Consider the following 23427-nt stretch of genomic DNA (forward strand, 5'->3'; position numbering starts at 1 on the left):
TTGAGGCTACTGCAGGCGATCATGTGATTGAGGTCCATCATTGTTGTCGTCCCAGTGGACTCCTAGGTGGCCTTTGTGTGGGGAGGGGAGGGTTTGGGAGCATTTCTAAGGGAGGTTGTGGGCTCGGTTTGTCTTGTAATATTTGTTTCCATTGCCTTTGTGTCGAGGCTACCACAGGTGATCATTCGATCGAGGTCCATTGTTACTGTTGTCCGGGTGGACTCCTAGGTGGCATCGGTGCGGGGCGAGGAGGTTTGTATGGCCTCTCTATGATAGGATTTATGGTCAGTCATCCTCCTTTTATTTCCTTGATTTTCCTTCACATCGAGGCTACTAAAGGCGATCGAGAGATCAAGGTCCATCGTTGCTGTTGTCCGGGTGGATTCCTAGGTGGCCTCGGTGTGGGAAGAGGAGGGTTGGGGTTCATTTATAATATAGAGGTTGCGTGGTTGGTCATTCTTCATTTTCTTCCTCTGCATCGAGGCTACCGTAGGAAATTGGCAAATCGAGGTCCACCATTGTTACTGTTTGAGTGGACTCCTAGGTGGCCTTGGTGCAGGACATGGAGGCTTTTGAAGGCATTTATAAGGGAGTGGGTGAGTGATCACTCGTTTTCTTGTTGGTTGGGGCATGGTTGAAAACTCTGAAGTGGCCTTGGTGCGTTGTGGCTTGGAAGGTCTAACCATTTGTTCACCATGTCCTTGGTAAGAGAGCACCTAGAATGCTCTTTGAAGTTGAAGGGTGCTACCTAGTTGATCCTGCCAGTAGTCATATTCTTGTCTCAAAGATTAATCCATGCATGTCTAAGTATGAACTAATTTAGAGTGTGAAAATACGAATGTCTCATTAAATCAGTTATAGTTTTTTTATGGTACCATACTACTTGGATAACCATAGTAATTCTAGAGCTAATACGTGCACCAAATCCCGACTCTTTAGAAGAGATGCATTTTTTAGATAAAAGGCTGGTGCACGCTTGCCCACTTCTCTGGTGAATCATGATAACTTGACAGATTACACAGCCCTTGTGCTGGTGCTGCTTCATTCAAATTTTTGCCCCATCAAATTTCGATGGTAGGATAGAGGCCTACCATGGTGGTGACGGGTGGACATAGAATTAGTGTTTGATTCTAAAGTGGGAACCTGAGAAATAGCTACCACATCCAAGGAAGGCAGCAGGCACACAAATTACCCAATCTTGACATGGGGAGGTGTTGACCACTACCGGTCAACTGCCCACAGCAGTATCCCCCCTTTTCTTTGCAAAAAGGGTAGCGCTCGATCGACATGTCCGTGCCATTCTGCAGTCATCGACAGATTGATCAATTTATGTTGTAAACCCAGTCTGCATGTATAATTTGTAAATAATCTTAGCAGATATGAGTCATGTCTATAAATTGCCTAGGTGGACCTAATTTTCTAAGTGATAATCTACGTCCCGGAAGGTTTTTCGTCTCACCGATCCATGATCAGCAGAGTTTTCCTTCAGCCTAACCCCAAAGCCGGGATGGATTTTGTCACTAGAATCTTAGGAGAATCCTAGTGTGTTAATCTGCTAGATTATAGTTGTGTCGCAGAACTGGGTAGTTTATGAGGGTCTATGTCAAATGGGTTTTCCCCCCTTGAGATGTAAATTTGTAAAAGTCATGATCTAAAGTGTCTTGAGGGTTAGAAAATGTTTTAATCCCCTCAGTCCTAAGTCCTAAGTCCTAGGTCCTAGGTGATTTTTCCAAAGGCTAAGTTCGAGGATCCATTTAAAAATAAATTTAAAATTTACAAAATTTAAAAAATAAAATAAAATAAATAAATAAAAAATTAAATAAAAATAAAAATAAAAATAATAAAATAAAGCAAAAACCCTAAAAATAATAAAATAATAATATTTTTGAGTAAATAAATGCAAATTTTCATTTTTTAATGAATTAACTAATTCGACGGATGAGATTAAGAGATATCTTGATTCTAATCGACGGTCGAGATCATTTCAACATGGATCACTCGAACTAGCCGTTGGGATATCTTCCTTTAAATAGTGTCCTAGGGGGTCATTTGAGGATATAGGATCTGTGAGTTTTGTGCTGAAGAAGCTCTCTTGTAGTTCATTTTTTTGTGTAATAAAGAAGACTTTGGGGTTAAAAATCTTGTTGGTGTTACTCTTCGGAAAATGCTGTAAGATTGTTCTATTTTTCTGCATAATTTTATTTTCAACCATTAATGATAGCTTAATGAAGATTGATCTAGGCACAGGTATCTTGCCTGATCTTTGAGGTTTGAATGATAGTTTAGATTCTGAAATATATTGGCAGGTATCTCCATTTGATCGGGGTTTCACTATTGTTTTCTCCTTCTATGTTGAAGGTTGATTTTAAGCTGTGCAGGAAATCTTTTTTAGATTACCGGACATTAGGGGAAGTTCTCGGCTGAACCAGCCAACTCTCGGGTTGTGTTTTCTGAAAGAGCCCAGCCAGTTCCTGATCCCTAGCTTATCATTCAAAATATATTTTTTATGAATGCATGCAGGGTTTTCTGAAGCGTTTTATATTAAAATTAAATTTTGATAATATTTCTTTTGTTATTGCTAAATCTGGCTATTAAAAGAGTCAAACGTTGTAATTTTGTTTAGCCGATCTGGGGTTTCAAATTTTGTTTTATGCATATATTATATTCCGGTTTTTTTTGTTTCCAAGTTACAGGTGCATTTTTTTTTTAGGAAATAGCTTCTAGGTTGTCCCTTCTTCATCATCCTGCTGCCATCTTTTCAAAGCTGCTTCAGATCAGCCCTTTCTTTCTCATCAGCAAACACAGCCTGGAAAATCGCATGTCCACAGCCTCATTTTTTTTAATCGGACTGTGTCTCAGCCTACAATCCTCTATCCCTCACGTGATCTCCATCGCTACCTGAAAACTACATATTTTTTCCATAAGTTAATACGTCGCCTTCCATTTTTCAAGCAATCCCTGCGTTCACACATTATAAAACCCTTCAGCCAAATCGATCAAACATCGTGGGTCTGATCAGCGTGGTTTTTCATGTTTGCTGGAGACTGCAAGCTGACAAGCGATATTCATCCACCATCGAAGAAGCATTTTCACTGTTCATCGCATTTTTCGTTGAGCCGTTAACACTACGTCCCTCTCCATCTGCATTCCTCTCTGTTCACCGTCGAAGTGCTCCGCAGACAAAGAAGAACGCGTTTATTTCTACCTACCTGTCACTGCGTCCAGCGTGAAAGATTTTCCAGTGAACGTACGTTGGGCATGTTGCGTGGGGGCTTCAGGTGAGAAAGACATCGACAGAAGCCTTTCAGCACAGTTAAAATTTACGTGAAAACCAGGTAATAACCCGCAAGCGTAAGCTGTCTGCCGTCTTCATTCTCGGGCCAGGTAATTTCTTTGCAAGTCTGCGTATCGTTTTTGGGTCCTCAGCGTGAGTGAGAGTTGAGCATTTTTTTTATTCGATTGTATTTCATTTGCATTATAGTTTAGAGCTTTAGTTTGAGTTTTAGTTCGATCTTTTAATATATGGTTAGATTTTAGATTTTAGATTTTAATTTTAGATTAAAGTTTAGTCTAGGGTTTTAGAAATGGAAGGTTAGGTATATTTTGATTTTAGTTTTAATATATGTAAGCTTTAGATATTAGGATAGACTTTAAATTAAGATTTCAGAAAGTTTTGTTTAGGTTTAGAAATTTAATCTTTGATTTAGTTTAGTTTGATTTTATTAATTTGGCTAAATAGTTAGATTTTATTAATTAAAAATCATAAAAAATATAAAATAGAAAATTTGAAAAAAGATTTCTTTTTTTTGGTTTAATTCATTTTTAGATTTAAAGTTTCATTTTCATTAAATATATATATATATATATATATATATATATATATATATATATATATATATAATATTTTTGGGAAGCTTTTTGCCAATTTCAGTCTTGGCTAGAGAATTTCTTAGATATCATCTTTTATGCTAAGGCTAAAATTTTTTGACGTGGGAATTAATGTTTATCGTGCTTAAATGTTCATTCGAAGATTAACTGCATAAATGTGATCTCTGGTTAGCATTTTGGTGGTTGTTTAAAGCATTTACCTTTTAAAATTTTAATTGCTAAAGTTAAGCTTTGATGATAAATGATTGCTCTACATGGTTTATATTTCTGCAGCGTCTGATAATTAAACGATTAAACATTAACTCCACAAGGCACTGGTCTATTAATTTAACAAAATCAATTTAGTGTTCATTTCTTCGTGTCTCCCAACCCAACTGGTCGACAGTTGGTCTTCATCACCTCATAGGGTCTACCCCCTTTAGCCACGGGAGACAGGCTTAAACGAAGAGATCGGGGATCAGAGTGACAGCCCCCGGTCTGAGCGTTGTCATGTCAATCTATGCGAAAACAGGAGGTACTGACAATAAATAACAATACTTGGATCATCAGGTCTGGTAATTGGAATGAGTACAATCTAAATCCCTTAACGAGGATCCATTGGAGGGAAAGTCTGGTGCCAGCAGCTGTGGTAATTCTAGCTCCAATAGCGTATATCTAAGTTGTTGCAGTTAAAAAGCTCGTAGTTGGATCTTGGCTGTAGCGTTGTTACTTTGAAAAAATTAGAGTGCTCAAAGCAAGCTAATTCTCTGAATACATTAGCATGGAATAACGTGATAGGAGTTTGGTCCTATTGTGTTGGCCTTTTGGAACAGAGTAATGATTAATAGGGACTATTGGGGGCATTCGTATTTCATTGTCAGAGGTGAAATTCTTGGATTTATGAAAGACATACCACTGTGAAATCATTTTCCAAGGATGTTTTCATTAATCAAGAAAGAAATTTGGAGGCTCAAAGACGATCATATAGCATCCTAGTCTCAACCATAAACGATGGCGACCAGGGATTGGCTGATGTTGCTCTAAGGATTTTGCCAACACCTTTTGAGAAATCAGAGTGTTTGGGTTCTTGGGGGAGTATGGTTGCAAGGCTAAAACTTAAAGGAATTGAGGGAAGGGCACCATTATGAGTGGAGCCCACTGCTTAATTTTACTAAACACGGGGAAACTTACCAAGTCTAGACATAGTAAGGGTTGACAGATTGAAAGCTCTTTCTTGATTCTACGGGTGGTGGTACATGGTTGTTCTTAGTTGGTGGAGCGATTTGTCTGGTTAATTCTGATAACGAACGAGACCTCAGCCTGCTAAATATCTACACGAAGGTTCCCCTTTGCGGCTAGCTTCTTAGAGGGAATATGGCCATTTAGGCCATGGAAGTTTGAGGCAATAACAGGTCTTTGATGCCCTTAGATGTTCTGGGCTGCACGTGCACTACACTGATGCAGCCAATGAGTTTTTCTTCCTAGTTCAAGAGGATCAGGAAATCTTCTCAAATTACATCGTGATGGGGATATACCATTGCAATTATTGGTCTTCAATGAGGAATTCCTAGTAAGCATGTGTCATCAACTCATGTTGACTATGTCCCTGCCCTTTTTACACATTGCCCATTGCTTCCTACTGATTGAATGATCTGGTGAAGTGTTCAGATTGCGTTGACGATGGTGGTTCACCACCATCAACGTAGTGAGAAGTTCATTGAACCTTATCATTTAGAGGAAGGAGAAGTCAGAACAAGGTTACCATGGGTGAATCTATAGTAGGATCATTGATAGCAGGGGCTTTCTTTTTTAGTTCGATTTGGTTGGGTTTCGATTGCAATGTGGGACTGTTTGGTGTGTCTCTAGGGGAGTGGGTTCGGTGTTTGACGGGAACATTGTTGGTTGCTTGTCTTGACGTAACACTGTTTTTTTGTGTGTGTGCTTGCAAGCCATGCTTGTGCTTGTCCCACCCAACCTTTGTTTTTCTTTCCCCCAATGTGTTTCTGTAGAGGGTTCAGAAGCCTGTTTCTTGGGAGCCCTTCCCACGATTTGTTTGCCTAGGCATGGTTGCTGCAGTTGAGGTGCTTGGGAAATAAGATGGATAAATTTAGACTCATTCATAGCGGAAGTGCTCAGTCTCTTTTTCGTTGGAAGGCATCGGCCAAGGGTGTGGGCTTCCATAGTTGGTTCTCTTGAAAAAGGCGACGGTGGTTGATGTGCTGCTTCGGTGAGCTTTTTTGCTGGTGGTTGGGTCGAGGGAGTGGTTGCACATGAACCTAGTATCTCAAACCTTCTGTGAGGGGAAATTGTCGGGGTTGGGTCAGTATGGGATGGATGAAGATTGGTTCAACCCATTGGGCTAGCCACCCTAGTCCTCCTAAACGTTCCTCAATATGCCCTCGCAGAAGGGTTGGGTGTCTAGGTAATGAAAAACCCCTCCCTCAATCTGAGTTCCATCGAGATTGCAATTTTCCACACCAGTGGGCATGAGCGTGGCAATATTATCTCATGTCATTGCCATCTAGTGAATTCCTCATCCTCTCGTGAGGCACTCCCCTTCTAAGGAAAAAATAAGTAGCGGGTTGTGTCTTTGTTCCTACATTTGGATTGTGGGTTTTTTGTGGGACTTGGTCATTTCTGTGTTTCATCATGTGCACTTTGTGTACATCCCTCTCTTTAGTGGCCTTACACCCTTGATGTATTTGTGGCCCATGGCTTTCTCCAGCATTGAGTGTCAGCCCATGACAACTCCTCTTTGGAGTTTGATTCTTGACCCCTATTGACTTTCTCGCTGGAAAGGTTGTTGGGTGTTTTTTACACAGAGGGGCGCAATAGCGAGGTGGGTTTGTTATTAGTAGTCTATTTTTCATTTGAAGCCTTGTCCCAGGTTGGGGAGTTGTTTACCTCTCAGTAACATGCTCCAGACACTGGTCTCATTATGGCCCTTATCTTTTCTAGTGGTCAAGTTTAGGTTGTGATTTATTTGCTTGGTTGTTTGATTGTTGTTTGTTATGTTGTAAGCTAGAAAGTGTGTTGTGCTATAATGTATGTGGGAGGGTGTGAAGAGGTGGGATGCTTTTTTATTAGGTGCCTTATTTAATTTCTTTTTGATTAGCGAACATCTACTCGGCATGTTGTTAAGCTTCTCTCTTTTCTTGGGATCTTTGTTTCTTTGGTGTCGCTTTCTTCCCTTTTTCCTTTTTCCCCTAGCTTTATGGAGAAGAAGTGGGATTGCTGTGGATTGGTGTTCAAGAAGGACAAAAAGCAGTGCGAGTTCCCGGGCTGTCCACCCTAGTCCTTCTCGATCACCATTCCCTACAGTTCCCCACTTTTTGCAAAGGCACAGGTTTTGGGAAGCTTATTCTTTGTTTGATATCTCTTGCTTTCATGTTGTTTTCTTCCCTTCTTGCTTTTGGCCCCTAGCTTTATGGAGAAAAGGTGGGATTGTTGTGGATTGTTGTTCAGGAAGGATAAAAAGCAGTGCAAGTTTTGGGGGTGGCCACCCTAGTCCTTCTCGATCGTTGTCCCCTGCAGTTCCCCCCATTTTGTGAAGGCACGAGGTTGGGGAAGCTTGTTCTCTATTTGAGCCTCCCCTTGTGAGCTAATAGACATGTTTCATATCTCTCTTTCTTTCATGTTGTTTTCTTCCCTTCTTCCTTTTGGCCGCTAACTTTACGGAGAAAAGTTGGGATTTTTGTGGATTGGTGTTCGGGAAGGATGAAACGCAATGTGAGCTCCCAAGGTGGACACCCTAGTCCTTCTCATTCGTCTGTCCCTACAGTTCGCTCCTTTTTCCAAGGCATGAGGTTGGGGAAGCTTATTTTCTGTTTAAAGCCTCCCCTTTTGAACCAGTAGCCACAATTGATATCCCTTTCTTTTATGTTGTTTTCATTCCTTCTTCCTTCTGGCCCGTAGATTTACGGAGAAAAATTGGGATTTTTGTGGATTGGTGTTTGGGAAGGACAAAATGTAGTGCGAGCTCCTAGGGTGACCACCCTAGTCCTTCTCAATCTTCGTCCCCTTCAATTCCCCCCTTTTTGTGAAGGCACGGGGCTTGGGAGGCCTGTGCTTTGTTTGAGCCTCCCCTTGTGAGTTGGTAGCCATGTTTGATCTTTATTTCCTTCACATTGTTTTCTTCCCTTATTCCTTTCAGTCCCTAGCTTTACGGAGAAAATGGGGAATTAATGTGGACTAATGTTCCGTAAGGATTAAAAGTAGTGAGAGCTCCCGGGGTGGCCACCCTAGTCCTTCTCGATTGCTATTCCATGCATTTCCACCCTTTTTCCGAGGGCGTGGGCCTCGAGGAAATTGTTCTCTGTTTGAACATCCTCCTGTGAGGGGGGTAGACACCTTTATTTCTCTTTCTTTCATGTGTTTTTCTTCCTTTCCTCCTTTTGGCCTTTAGCCTTATAATTGTTGTGGGGGGTGCCCCTATTCAGTGTTGTGGTGGATTTTTTGGTAATATGTGGAAACGACACTCGACAATGGATATCTCGACTCTTGTTACGATGAAGAATGTAGCAAAATGCGATACTTAGTGTGGATTGCATAATCCCATGAATCATCGAGTTTTGGAATGCAATTTGCACCTAAGGCCTTGGTCAAGGGCATGTTTGTCTGGGAATTGCATCCCATTAAAACACGCTCCTTGCAATATGTTAGGGAGCAACGAAGCTAGTCGCCTATGCCCAATGTGATGCGGTTGATTGAAATACCTCAAGCGATGTTTCGTGGCATGCGTTGGCGAGCTGTGATCTTGTCCCCTTGGAGGGGCAGTCAGTGTTAGCTGATGTGGGCTTTGTGTGGCATCGCTCAAACTTGTTGTGCTCTCTCTTGTCCTCCCATCGGGTAGGGTGGATTTACCTCCAACTTTGCGACCTCATATCAGGTGAGAATACCCACTGAGTTTAAGCATATAATTAAGTGGAGGAAAAGAAGCTTACAAGGATTCTCCTAGTAGCAGCGAGCGAACTGGGAAGAGCCTAGCATGAAAATTGGGCAGCAGCGTTGTCTAAATTGTAGTCTATAGAAGTGTCCTTAGTGGCAGACCTGGGCCAAGTCCCTTGGAAGGGGGCGCCTGAGAGGGTGACAGCTCGGTTGGGCTGGGACCCTACCGCATCACGAGATGTTGTTAGTGAGTTAGGTTGTTTTGGAATGCAGACCTAATTGGGTGGTAAATTTCGTCCAAGGCTAAATACAGGCGAGAGGCTGATAGCGAACAAGTACTACGAGGAAAAGATAAAAATGAATTTGAAAAGAGAGTTAACGAGTGCTTGAAATTGCTGGGAGGGAAGAGGATGGAGGTTGTTGATGCATCTCGGTCGGATGTGGAATGACTCAAGTTGGTCTGCCACTTGACCTGAGGTTTAAACCAACATGAACTACTGCATCATCACAAGCACAGGTGGTTTACTGTCTGTCATTTTGTTGTTACAGTTGTTGAGGAATGAAGCATGCACCCTTGTGGTGGGCCGTGTGCACCTACATGCTCGTGGTGTTGGTTGGTGGGCTTTCCAATCGACTTGTCTTAAAACACAGACCAAGGAGTCTAACATGTGTGTAGGTCAGCGGGTTTGAAAATATGTGAGGCGTAAGGAAGTTGACGGGCAAGATCCCCTCTCTAGGGGGGTGCATTATCGACCGACCTTAAGCTTATGCAAAGGGTTCGAGTGCGAGCGCACCTGTTGGGACCCAAAAGATGGTGAACTATGCCTGAGAAAGGTGAATCCAGAGGAAACTCTAATGGAGGCTCGTAGTGATACTGATGTGAAAATCATTCATCTAACTTGGGTATAGGGGCAAAAGGCTAGTTGAACCATCTAGTAGCTAGTTTCCTCTGATATTTCCCTTAGGATAGCTGGAGCTCATGTGCGAGTTTTATCAAGTAAAGAAAATATTTAGAGGCATCTAGGGCGTAACTCCCTCGACCTATTCTCTAACTTTAAATAGGTAAGAGGGTGTGGCTGCTCCACTGAGCCGCGCCGTGGAATCGAGAGCTCCAAGTGCGCCATTTTTGGTAAGCAGAACTAGCGATGCGGGATGAACCAAAAGTCGAGTTACAGTGTCAAATTGCATGCTAACATAGATCCCACAAAGGATGTTGGTTGATTAAGACACTAGGATGGTGGTCATGGAAGTTGAAATCTGCTAAGGAGTGTGTAACAACTGACCTGCAGAATCAACTAGCCCTGAAAATGGATGGCACTGAAGTGTGTAACCTATACTTGACTGTTAGAGAAATTTCCTAGCTCCAATGAGTAGGAGGACACGGCAGTCATTGAGAAACCTCAGTTGTGAGCATGGGTGGATCGACCCCCAGTGCAAATCTTGGTGGTAGTAGCAAATATTCAAATGAGAATTTTGAAGACTGAAGTGGGGAAGATTCCATGTGAATAGCACTTGGGCATGGGTTAGTTGATCCTAAGAGATGGGGAAGCCTTGTATCAAGGGTCCACTTTGCACGAGCATCGAAAGGGAATCGGGTTAATATTCCCAAACTAGGACATGGTGGCGAGCGGCAACATTAGGAAATCCAGAGACTTTGTCGAGGGCCCCGGGAAGAGTTATCTTTTCTTTTGAACAGCTTGCCCACCCTAGAATAGGTTCACCCGGAGATAGGGTCCAATAGCTGGAAGAGTATCACACGTCTTGCAGTGTTCGATGTGCCCTTGGCAGCTCTTGGAAATCCAGAGGACTAAGTGTTGTTCATGCCAAGTCGTACTCATAACTGCATGAGGTCTCCAAGGTGAACAACCTCTGGTTAATAGAACAATGTAGGTAAGGGAAGTCGGCAAAACGAATCCGTAACTTTGGGAAAAGGATTGGCTCTGATGGCTAGGCCTAGGGGTTTTCACCCTCAACTTGTGGGTTGTCGGTAGTCTACCCGAGCTGCTCTCATAGTGAGGGTAGGCAGTCGCGTGCCGATTGGGCTACGGGCGTAGAATGCCCCCTGCCGGGGGCTTTTCCCTAAGCGTCGAACAATGGACTTAGAACTGGTATGGACAAGGGGAATTTGACTATTTAATTAAAACAAAGCATTGCTATGGTCCCTGCGGATGTTGACGTAATGTGATTTATGCCCAATGCTCTGAATGTCAAAGTGAAGAAATTCAACCAAGCGCGGGTAAATGGCGTGAGTAACTATAAATCTCTTAAGGTAGCCAAATGCCTCGTCATCTAATTAGTGACATGCATGAATGGATTAACAAGATTCCCATTGTCCCTATCTACAATCTAGTGATACCATAGCAAAGGGAATGGGCTTGGCAGAATCAGTGGGGAAAGAAGACCTTGTTGAGCTTAACTCTAGTCCGACTTTGTGAAATGACTTGAGAGGTGTAGAATAAGTGGGAGCCGTTTTTGGCACAAGTGAAATACCACTACTTTAAATGTTATTTTACTTATTCTTTGGGGTGTAGATGGGGCACTACCCCTATTTTTGGCCTTAAGGCACATTTCAGTAGGTCGATCCGGGCAAAAGACATTGTCAGGTGGGGAGTTTGGCTGGGGTGACACATCTGTTAAAAGATAACGTAGGTGTCCTAAGATGAGCTCAACAAGAATAGAAATCTCATGTGGAACAAAAGGGTAAAAGATCATTTGATTTTGATTTTCAGTATGAATACAAATCGTGGAAGTGTGGCCTATCGATCCTTTAGATTTTTGGAATTTTAAGCTAGAGGTGTCAGAAAAGTTACCACAGGGATAACTAGCTTTTGGCAGCCAAGCGTTCATAGCGACATTGCTTTTTTATCCTTCAATGTCGGCTCTTCCTATCATTGTGAAGCATAATTCACCAAGTTTTGGATTGTTCACCCACCAATAGGGAATGTGAGTTCCTTTTAGATTGTCGTGAGATAGGTTAATTTTACCCTACTGATGAATCACACCGCAATAGTAATTCAACTTAGTATGAGAGGAACCATTGATTCACACAATTGGTCATCGTGCTTGATTGAAAAGCTAGTGGCGTGAAGCCACCATGTGTCGGATTATGACTAAATGCCTCTAAGTTAGAATCCATGCTAGAAGCGGTGCATGTCAATCTTCAACTGTATCTCGACCCGCAGTAGGGGCATCGCTTTGTCGCCCCTAGGGGCTCGTTTTATTTGCAAACCATGACCGTGAAGCATCTAGGTTGGGGAAGCTTTGAAGTTTAATTCCAAATGGTCATTGAGAAGAATCCTTTGCAAACGACTTAAATATGCGATAGGGTATTGTAAGTGGTAGAGTGGCCTTGCTGCCATGATCCATTGAGATTCAGCCCTTCGTTGCCTCGATTTAGAGCTTCGCTCTTGACACAAACAAATCCGGACAACCCTCCCACTCTTGCGCCTTTGCCTCTTCCTCTAGATGACAATTTTTTATTTCTTGGGGGCGGGAAATTTGGGGTTTCCACGCCATGGCAGAAAAGGTGCCCAAGCCTGGGAAAATTGGGGTTTCCATGTTACGCTTCAACACACAAAATTTTGGGGTTTCCATGTCGCGCCGCGACGCCCAAAATTTGGGGTTTCCACATTGTGACGTAAAAGGCACCCAGGCATGGAAAAAATTGGGGTTTCCATGCCGCGCCCCAGCACCCAAACTTTGGGGCTTCCACTCGGCGCCTAAAATTTGGGGCTTCGGCCCTGTGCAAAAAAAATTGGGGTTTCCATGTCGCGCCCAAAATTTGGGGTTTCCACCCAGCGCCTAAAAATTGGGGCTTCCACACGGCCCAAAAACATTCGGGGTTTCCATGTTGCACCCAAAATTTGGGGTTTCCATGTCGCGCCCAAAATTTGGGGATTCCACCTGGTGCCTAAAATTTGGGGCTTCCGCTCGGTGCAAAAAAATTGGGGTTTCCATGTCGTGCCTAAAATTTGGGGTTTCCAAGTCACATCGCGGTGCCCAAACCTGGGGAAACTTGGGGTTTCCATTTCACACCATGACTGAAACTGGCGGCACCCAAGCCTGGAGAAACTTGGGGTTTCCATGTCACGCCCTGGCACCCACGCTTGGGAAACTTGGGATTTACGTGTTGCGCCATGACCAAAACCGGTGGCGCCCAAGCCTGGGGAAACTTGGGGTTTCCATGTCGCGCCTTAATGCCCGAGCCTAGGAAACATGGGGTTTCCATGTCGCGCCACAGCCAAAACTAGTGGCACCCATGTATGGGGAAACTTGGGGTTTCCATTTCTTGCCCTTTATGGAACTATGGGTTTCCACATTTTATGGCATGATGGAAATTTGGGGTTTTCAACAATGCCCCAACACGGGGAACTTGGGGTTTCCATGACGATGCAAACCATCTCGCAAGTCTGGGGAACTTCGGGTGTTTTGAAACCACTGCCCAAGTCTGGGGAACTCACAGTTTCCATGTCGTGACATGGTTGGAAACACTGATGAAAACCACCCAAGTCTGGGAAACCTAGGGTTTCCATGTCGCGGCACACCCCGAATCGCTCGAGAGTCTATGGAACTTCAGATTTCCATGTCGTGAGGCGATGAAAAGCTACCAAATTCTGGGGAACTTGGGATGTCCATTTCGCAGCGCGATGGAAACTGCTACCCAAGTCAGTGGACACACGGAGTTTCCATTTCGCGTCATGACAAAAATTGCTACCCATGTCTAGGAAATCCAGGGTTCCCATGTCACTCGCGTCGTGGCTAAAATTGTCGCCCAAGTCTGGGGAGCTTCAGGTTTCCATGTCATCGAGCGACAGGGAATGGCCACCCAAGTTTGGGGAGCTTCAGGTTTCCATGTCATCGCGCAACATGGAACAGCTACCCAAGTCTACCGAACACAGGGCTTTCCATCCCGTGGCATGATAGAAACTACCCAATTATGGGAAATTCGGGGTCTTCCATGTCCCACCACGACAGAAACCGCAACCTCAATGTAGGGAACTCGGGTTTCCATGTTGTGGAACGACAGAGAACCACCCAAGTCCACAGAACTCGAGGGCTTCTGTTTCATGGCATGAGGGAAACTGCCTAATTCCGGGAACCTCTGGGGTCTCCATCTCCTGCCCAGGTGAAAACCGCAGCCCCAGTGCGAGGAACTTTGGTTTCCATGTCGCAACACGACTGAAATTGCACAAGTTTATGGAACTATGGTTCCATGCTGCAGAATGATGAAGAACCACCCAAGTCTTGCGAACTCGGGGTTTCCATTTCACGGCAGGGTGGAAATTGCTTGCCTGGTATGTCTCTAGAACTTGGGGTTTCCATGCCTCATTGCGACAGGATCCATCAAAGTGTAGGGAAAGTGGGGTTTCCCTACCCTACCATGGTGATAGCTGCCCAAGTGCACGAAATCTAAGGTTTCCATGTCTCATCATGCCAGAAATCTCTACCACGTATTGGGGGGGGGCCTAGGGTGTTAGGTATTCAAGTTGGGAATGCCCGAGAGAGTCGAAAGACTAAACCCATAGTACTGGAGCCTATGTTTGGTTATATGTGACTTGGGTGAGTGTTCAGTTATATGCAAAGACTTGGCACGGCATTTGCTTATGCGTGACGGTGATGGGCACACTCATAGCGGGCGCACCATGTTGGGTAGGGCGCACGCCCCTTAATACATGCCCGATGGGCAAGTCACTGGTGGAAGGCATGCAGGCTACCCTTATTGGGTGCCCGAATGAAAGAGGTGACCATGTGTGGATGAGTTAGGATGTGGGCAGGTGTGAGACGTGTGGCGATGGGTGTAATCAGCTAAGTGTTGGAGGCGACCCATGGGTGCGACGATGCACATGAAGGGACGCGTCAGTTCATTGGAATGTGGTGTGTTGAGGTTATGTGGCAGGTCAGTCGGGCACGCATGTTGATAGAGCTAACCCTTGTTATCCCCAAGAGACACGATGCTTGGGTGAAAGGATGCGTATGAGTAAGGAGGATGGCGTTCGACGAAGGACATCGAACTCAGACTTCTACATCGCAAAAAAAGTGCGAAGGAAGGAGTTGGGTGAAAATAGAAGGAAGAGAAGGACGCGGGTAAGAGGGTCGCATTGGCGGGTAGATTACAGCGGGAAGGTCAGACTTGGTAGTGTGGATAGGCAGAGTGTGATGGGTTACCAACCGAGTAGGCAAGCCACACTATGTGTGGGCCATGCACCCTCACTATGGACCGCACCGACGGACAGAGTTTGGGTGCCGCGAAATGGAAAGTTGGGTGGACAGGTTCGTAGTTCAGGTGTGGAGTTGTGTCATGTAGGCCGTGGGCAGTGCAGCATGACCACACAACATGATGGGTTGAAAGAATAATTAAAGAAGATAAATTTATGGTAAGTTATTTTCATTGCATTGTTAATAACACTTATTGGAAAATTGACTAAGTGTTGAAGCAGGCACAGACTGTGTACTCAAGTATTTGTAAAAGGAAAAAGTATAGCGGTGTCACACCCACTTATGTGTGGTTGAAATACTACCACTAGGATAGGAGTGTGACATGGGGTCTCCCAGTCCCTCCTCGACAAAAGTCAACAAATTGTGGGGAACTCGGGGATTCCTTGTCCCTCCTTGTTGAAAGCCTCCCAAGTGCGGGAAATTTGGGGTTTCCATGTCTCGTCGCGATGGAAATCACCTACGTGCAATAAACTTGGTGTACATCAAGTCTGCAACCTCACATCAAGAAAAAAGCTCGGTTGGTCAAGAGAATGAATTTTTCTTCATTGGTGGTAAAGGATCTTGCTAAGGATCAATGGTTGGAGTCTCTTCTAGAGCTAGTCCACCAAGGACTATCAAAAGTTGAAAGAAGGACACAGTGCTGGGGAACGAAGTGCTGAAGAAACAAAGTGCAGAGAGGAGGAAGGACTTGTCTTGTGCTTGGAGGATATTCTTGTCAAGGGTATAGGGCTTCGCAATGACCAATAAAAAGCTTCAATAAGAGAAATTTAGGAAAGGGTTTTCCTCTCTGAGAGAGAGAAGTTTTGCCCTGGCAAAGAGCCAACATCTTGTGTTCTTATTCTTATGTTTTTGGCAATAGTTTGATGAAGTAAACACACATGCATTAATAAGGAGAGAATAAGATTAAGATAACAAGATAAATTTTAAAAGATATTCACAAATTGTTATCAAAAAAATGAAAGAGGGACCTACATCAAGCTACACCATCTTGAAAAATGAAAGGCACTACGATTCAAGTCATCGAGCAAGTCCATTTGAAGAAAGAAACTTGAAGAACATCAAGATCTAAGGAAGCCAAGCCATCATGTCTTCAAGAAGAAAGCAAGTTCACTACATCTCAAACTCTATCAAGTAAGTATATGCCCCCATCTGAGTATACCTCAATGTCTTTTTGCAAGGAAAGTAACAAATTGGTTGGGACCACTACATGTCCAAAGTCCAATGATTTAGATGCCAAGAATATGGACACTACAAAAGGGATTGTCCTAAACTTAAGAAGGACAACAACGACAAGAGAAAAAGTGAAGAAGCTCATGTAACTCAAGAAGTGAAAGAAGATGACAATAAGCAAAAGAAGGAAGATCCTCCTATGATTAAGTTAACCTCTTTGCTTAAAGTATTCTTTCAACATTTTAAGTAGTATAGGAGCATATAGAAATAGAACAGATTGCATGGTTAAAGATATCTTCTAGAATATAGGAGCGTGGTGTAGATATAGCTCAAGATATTCACATAGAAGGAGCATACCTATTATAGTGTCTCATCCACAATGAAAAAATGATTGATCATGAACAAAATTCTTAGAAGGCATCCATCATTAAAGGAAGAAACATTTGTAAGGTAAGGGTATTCAAGATCCTCTGATAGAATCTTCAAAATAAGGTTCTTACATAAGGGGCTAGATGTCTCATTGGGAGTCCCATTTATGGGATTCAAGAAAGGATGATATATAGGCGAGAGCAGATGAAGCAAGAAAGGCTACAACAATTGAGGAGAACTATCAAATAAAGCCGGGATGATAAAAGCATAATCAAGATGAGGTATGTATGCATCAAAGTTTAATTCATGTCATCATATATATTGGGTCATGGGAAAAGTTCTAGAATCATGATCAAGAATAAAAGGATCTCTTTTGCCAACAATATGCTCAGAGGCATGTACTATAATGGAGTAAAGTTCAACATGAAGAAGTGCTCTCATAAGAAGTATAAGGTAGTTGACTAATCAATCCAAGAAAAAGAAAATGAAGAAAGAGAACAAGCATGTGAAGAACATCGTGGTCACAAAGAATAACTATTTGATAAGATTCCTCAACATCTGTCGAAAGAAGGCATGGCAACTCTGGAAAACGAAGAAAAAGATCAAAGGACTTGACACCTACGAAGGCCTTGGAGATAGTAAGTTGCAAATAACCGATTCAACTCTATAAATATGTCATGATGAATAGGCCATCCAACAAAAGCACCATTTGATGTTGAAGCAATATCACGAAGAAGTCATGAAGGGCCACTAAATAAGAGTATGGGAATAAGAAAGTACAACTAAGCATCCATGTGGTAAGTATTATGAAGGATAGACAAGATGACAAAGGAGTAGCTATATGACAATAAGGACTTGATATATATCAAGAAGGCCGCTTTCCACAAAGGGAACAATGACATGACAAACCAAGAGGGAAAGTGATCGATGGCCTGTGAAGTAGGAAAGTGTTCCCTCTTTAGACAGAGGAAACCCCTCTAGCCCTAGAGTGGGTCTAGTCACAAAAAGGACAAAACAACAATTAATTCCCTTAAATAGTCATCATTGGAGGCCTACCTCAAACCAACAATTGATGAAGTTCCATTGCACTGCTCCAGCTTTCATTTCCTTCTCCTTAATGAGAAATCAACCTAAAACACCACAAGAAAACAACAAAGCATGTAACTGAGGACAACAATGATCTATTTACTCATAAAGTCAAGAAGTCATGAGCTATCAAGTAAATCACATACAATACATAGGAAATCATCATTGATTGTATTTTGATAAATCAAGAGCAAAGATTACAACCTAGTCTTGACATCGCAAGCCTTCTCGAAGGGTCTAGCCAGCTTGTTTCTTCAAGAATTCACTCTCAAAGATGGGTCTCCCACACAAAAATATCTCTCTCACTCACAAGCTTTAATACAAGATTAAGGGCCCTCCAAAACCTCTTGCAAACTATTTAGCAATCCCACACTTGTCACACTCACACCAAAGCTATCTACCAAACTCAAAAGCAACAGCAGCACTATAAAACCAAAAGAACTAGTAGATCATAGCAATGGTGAGTGATTTTATAGGAGAAGGAGTCTCCATAAAATGAGGGAGAGGGAGCTTATCCTCAAGGAAGGTAGCACAAAAGATGAAACTACCATCCCAGGGGGGAAAGGGTGACCCAAACTGACCCAACAACCAGGTCTAGAGACATCCAAAAGGCTGACTATTGGAAGAAATTCACCCAATCTGGATTGTCGCTAGTCGTGAACTAAGCTTTAGTGTTGACATCGCTAGGAAGCAATGTATGCAGACCGACCATCACTAGAGATAGTTAATAGCCTCGCGCCGGGGCTTGAAATCCAACCGTTGCGGGAAACAAGTGTACTCCTGTGACGAGGTCGTAATGGGACCATTTATAAAAGAGGTCTATCACGTATATTAAGTGTATTCTCTTGACGAGGTAGAAAACTTAGGAAATGAGGGTCAATTGGCAACATTAGAGAGCATTTTCTTAATATGAGCATGTTTATTTGACACATGACACAGTAGAGGCACTGGGATGAAGGCAGTGACAAAATATTGTGTAATAGATGCCTCCATAAAGCATGAAGCCCAAGAGAGTGGGAGGGGTGAATTGTTTTACGAAACTATCTGAACCGAAACACCACCTGGAAGAACTTGCAAGTGCAAGTACAATTGATATCTCTAATAGTGAAATACATGTAGTCTAGGCATGGGCGCAGCCATCCAAAAGACATATAAAATTGGTCTGTGGTATGGACATAGCCACCCAGCTATTAAGACCATGATAATGATAAGGTTATGGTCACATCCATCCATCACAGAGTCATATATGTAATCACGAACCAATCCACGCAACTCGAACATGTGTAATCTTAGTTTAGGGTATGAAACCCAACCGATCATACTACAAATTCTAGCATGTGAACAGATGTGCTGAAGTTGAGCATGATAGAAAGTCACTTGATTACCGATCAATTATGAAAACCGTTAACAAGCGTGAGAGAAACCACTAATAATGCCAATGGCTTTCAAGGTACTATCTAGTGCAATCCACTAAGTGAAAAAAATGAGCTGAAGTCAAACACTCGTGGAATCACCCAATCGAAGACCAATGATGAGATTCGATCATTAGGTGTGAAGAACTTACCATTGAGGCATGTAAGCTCCAAGGTACCGAAATGGATCTCTAGATCAATCTCCTGGATAATGATCTGGCGTCAACAGGAGACGATTCGTCGCAAGAGGGCCATAATGTTTCCCTCATTAATGACACGAGATAAGGAACAAGTGGCAGATGGTGAAATAGAGTATCATAGGAGGAGGTGAGGGTTTGAATTGCAGAAGGATTATACTCTTGAACATATCGGTGACACGACTCCGGGAGGTGGCAGCATTCAGGGACCAAGGGATCAGAGGCTTGATGGAGACAACATGGATCAGATGGAATGAGGTGAAATGGCAACCCAAAACCCTAGAAGGCCAAATGATGATGCATGGATATCCCAACCCGATAAGAAGCAAAAGTGTCGATGTTCAAGAGTGACTAGCTGCTGCATATAACCAATGATGACTTCCAAATTTTCCCCCACCATTGTTGGTGAGTACCCCAATTATTTTTGAAAACAAGCTTGAAGGGAATAACATATGCTTGTAATATAAGTTCATCCTCTGAATGAATCCAACCTAGTGATAGTTTAATGAGCCCTAGGGAGGAGAAGCTCGAGTATCGTCATGGGGATGAGTCCAATGTCGTCAGGGTTTAATTAGTCCAACATAGGGAAAACTTGGAGTCTTTTTCATGTTTAGAGAGCTTGAAAAAGACACGGAAAAGAAAACTCCAGGGGGGTCCTTTTTCGTAAATTTTTATCCCTCAAGCGTGGAAAAGTATAAAATAATACTCGAGAGAACCGCTTGACCATTACGATCAAGGAGTAATTTTCGTAATTAGTGGCCTCGATCTGAAAAAGTAGAAAAGTGATCGAAGGCATGTCGTTTCGTAACCAGTATCGAACCTGAAAGGACAAAAGTCTGGTGATATTTTCACATTTATATGGTAAGAAAATAGCTCAAAGTGGACCACCTTTTATTCTGTTTAACGAGTCAAAATGGAAAACTCAACAATCTTTTCATCTTTTAAGTCAGAAAAGAGCTTTAAAGAGGACTTTTCACAAAATATGGACCAAGTGTATACGGATCACGACATGTACTTGCCACCTATATTTCTACACAAAACACCTCAAAATAAGACCCATTCGACATAAAAACAGTATATGCATGGATGCAACGGAAAAAATCAAAGCCCTAACCAAAACCCTAAAATAAATGGAAAAAACCCAAACCATATAGTGAAAATTTTTAATTTTTTGAAAAAAACACTATAAAAGGGGGTATGGTAAGTTTATTTTTACCATTTACCATTGTGAGTTTTACCTTGGCATTTTGGTGTGCAAAACTGAGTGAGGTCCTAAGCTTGATTCTGGCACCGATGGTCAACAACTTCGCTCGAGGTCTTTACCAAGTAAGTAATCTCTTCCTTGTGCTCCATTTCAAAGCTTTTTCATGCAATTTAGTGGTAGATAGGTGGTTTTTGGGCAGATTTTGAAACCCACATCCACCTCTTAATCATTGTGGAAGATCCGCTCGGGTTAGCAACAATCGAGCATATTAACATGGACTACCATCGGGATCGTTGTAGGATATAGATGTACTCCTGCGACGGTCACCGAAAAAATGAACAGCTGACCTCGAGCCGTTGCTGCTGTTTGAAAAATAGTCGCGACAGTGCAGTAAAGTCAAATTTTTTTGTAATTTATGTGTTTAAGCTTATGAAAAGTTCCCTAATCAATTTTTCCTTTGACGCAGGACAAAATGGCTTTTGTGTGGCAAGAGAGAACTCATGATGACAATGATGAACAAGCTTTTAACAATCCTAGGTGCTAAAGAGCCCTACTCAAGTGCATATTGCTAAAATTATTCCTCACTCCACATCTTCAAGCACAACTTGACTTGCTAGAGCTGTTAATCTACTCCTAGAACCCAACGGATGGGAAGTTAGTCATCCGGGGGAAATATATTGAATTTGATGCCACAGACATATATTTTCTGACTGGATTGTCTCACTGTGGCGAGAGGTTGATCTTAGAGGGCCAACGAGTCATCGGCGAGACCTTAGACATGCTGATAGCATGGGTGTGCCCAGGGGCACACAAATTAGCTAGTAGTGGGAAACTGCAAATCCCGACAGTGGAGGACTTAACTCTTCGCTTGGTGCTATTCATGGTGATAAGGATGGTGGGCTCCCAAGCCCAACATGAGGCAACAAAGACACACCTCCAGTTGGCTCTTGAGTGCCTTAACCTGAACATGTATAACTGGGCCGAGGCAATGGTTGTTAACATGAAGAGATATCTGATGAGGTGCCGGCGCAAGGAGGTGAAACAGTTCGGCTACAGATCTATCCTAATCCCACTCATGTTGGAGTGGGTACCAGTTCTTCCGCTACAAGACATGGACTTGTATGTGTCCGAGCAACGAGAGACCCACATCACCCACTGGGCACATGTTATGCCACGAGGGGGTGGCACTCGACGGTCTTATGGGGGATGTTGTTCTTAGAGTGGCTAGACCGACAAAAGGTCATAATCGAGGACTAGCCGTATGCAGACATAGATTTTCATGGAGACTCTGACATGCTGCTTCCTGTGGGCGAGCAGTGGGATGAGGGAGGTAAACACTTGATCGAAACACCACACTATTTATGTTTTGATTTTTATGATGTTTTTGTATTTTATCATGCATATTTCTTAATAATGTCTCTTATGTTACTTACGGATGTGAGACCGAAGAGGCTGGTAGGACTAGCTCCCGAGGCATGAAGGGGCCCACAAGGCAACATGGAACTGGCCCTGGTTTGCCCTGGCGGCAATGCAATGGAGGAGATAGCTCGTAACCTTGAGGGATTGACGGACGGGATCCCAGATTATAGGGGGGTCGAGGAGGTCCAATAGAGTACCAGAGACATACAGTCGGGGTGCCACCTAGGGTGCATAGGCTCTTGAGACGAGTTGCACGAGCAGTGGTCTGCTATAGAGAGCAGAACCCACCACAGTAGATACCTAGGTTTTACTTCCTGCTGATTTTTTGAGAGACATGTGTCTCGGATGTATGGAGAGCACAAACTCTATTTTTGACATATACACTTATTTTTTGAGTGCCTCGGTGTGCCACATGATATATATATATATATATATATATATATATATATATATATATATATATATATATATATATATATATATATATATATATATATTTCTATGGTTCATTATTGTGTTTTGAATGCTTCTATGCAATGTTTTGATTACATGTTGTGTAAATGTCTATCTAATACATGATTTGCTAATGCATTAGTTAAAGTGTTTAATCTTCTTGGAATGTGTTGATATGTAATAAAATGAAATTCTTTTCCAATAATTTAGCACGTAAATACAACCTTAAAATCCGATGATCTCTGACAGAATAATGCCTGTTAAGCTGGCGGACAACAAGTTGAGAATCCAGATTCACAACCAATGCATGAATATCAAGGTTGACAACCTTGGTCAGTAATTCAATGACAGCGCTATATTCAGTGACACTATTTGTGGTGCAACCCAGACAAACACCTTGAAGGTCTACTAACTCATTGTGAGGATCATAGATCACCCACGCTGCAAAAGAAAGGTTCTGGGTACTGCGACAGGAACCATCAACGAAACCAACGTAAGGTGTACTAGATATCTACACAAGAAATAAAAAGACACAATAAGTGGCAATCATGCCTACACACCAAGCCAAACACACAAACACACACTGACAACAAACCTGCTGAAAACACACATGTACAAATCAGATGCACAAAATTCATGCATAATATTTTTTCAGATAAAGCCCATTTTGGAGCTTATCTAGAGGATTCCCTTCATAATCGATCAGCTCATAGGCCTCTTTTTGCAAAACACGTTTCACAATGTAAGGCCCATGCCACATAGGCTCAAATTTTCTTGCCCCCAGCTTATCATTTTCTTGATCATAGAGTAGGATTAAGTCTCCTTCAACGAAAGACTGAGGATTGATAGCTTGGTCGAAGTGAGTTTTCACTCTCTTCTTCTACACTTCAATGGCTAGAGAGGCTAGTCAACGGGTCTTGTCTAACCACTCTAGGTAAAGAAGATGTTCTTCTACCAAAGTAGTGTTTGGGAGCAATTCGATGGCTAATTTAAGAGAAGGGATGTCACACTCAATCAGAAGGGTAGCATCTAGAATATAAACCAATTGGAATGGTGTGAACCCCATGGAATCTTTCACTGAAGTTTGGTAGGCCCATAAGGTGGAAAATAACATCAAATGCTAGTTGGACTTGTGCATGCTAATGGT

At 42.7% G+C, this 23427-nt stretch overlaps 2 non-coding genes and 1 pseudogene across 2 annotated transcripts; all 3 read left to right on the forward strand.

Annotated features, from left to right (window-relative positions):
* The first annotated feature begins 4259 nt into the window (after nt 1-4259).
* On the forward strand, nt 4260-5657 carry LOC149191679 (18S ribosomal RNA; annotated as a pseudogene).
* A 2683-nt stretch (nt 5658-8340) lies between these two features.
* LOC149191680 (5.8S ribosomal RNA) lies at nt 8341-8494 on the forward strand. Its single transcript, XR_016255333.1, has one exon. It is a non-coding gene; the product is annotated as a 5.8S ribosomal RNA (ribosomal RNA).
* Nucleotides 8495-8741: 247 nt separating this feature from the next.
* LOC149191681 (25S ribosomal RNA) lies at nt 8742-12151 on the forward strand. Its single transcript, XR_016255226.1, has one exon. It is a non-coding gene; the product is annotated as a 25S ribosomal RNA (ribosomal RNA).
* Nucleotides 12152-23427: the final 11276 nt, after the last annotated feature.

The sequence above is a fragment of the Pinus tabuliformis genome, chromosome 2_2 (genome assembly GCF_031772625.1).
Source record: "Pinus tabuliformis cultivar Carrire ecotype Pingquan chromosome 2_2, CPIR1, whole genome shotgun sequence".
NCBI lineage: Eukaryota > Viridiplantae > Streptophyta > Pinopsida > Pinales > Pinaceae > Pinus > Pinus tabuliformis.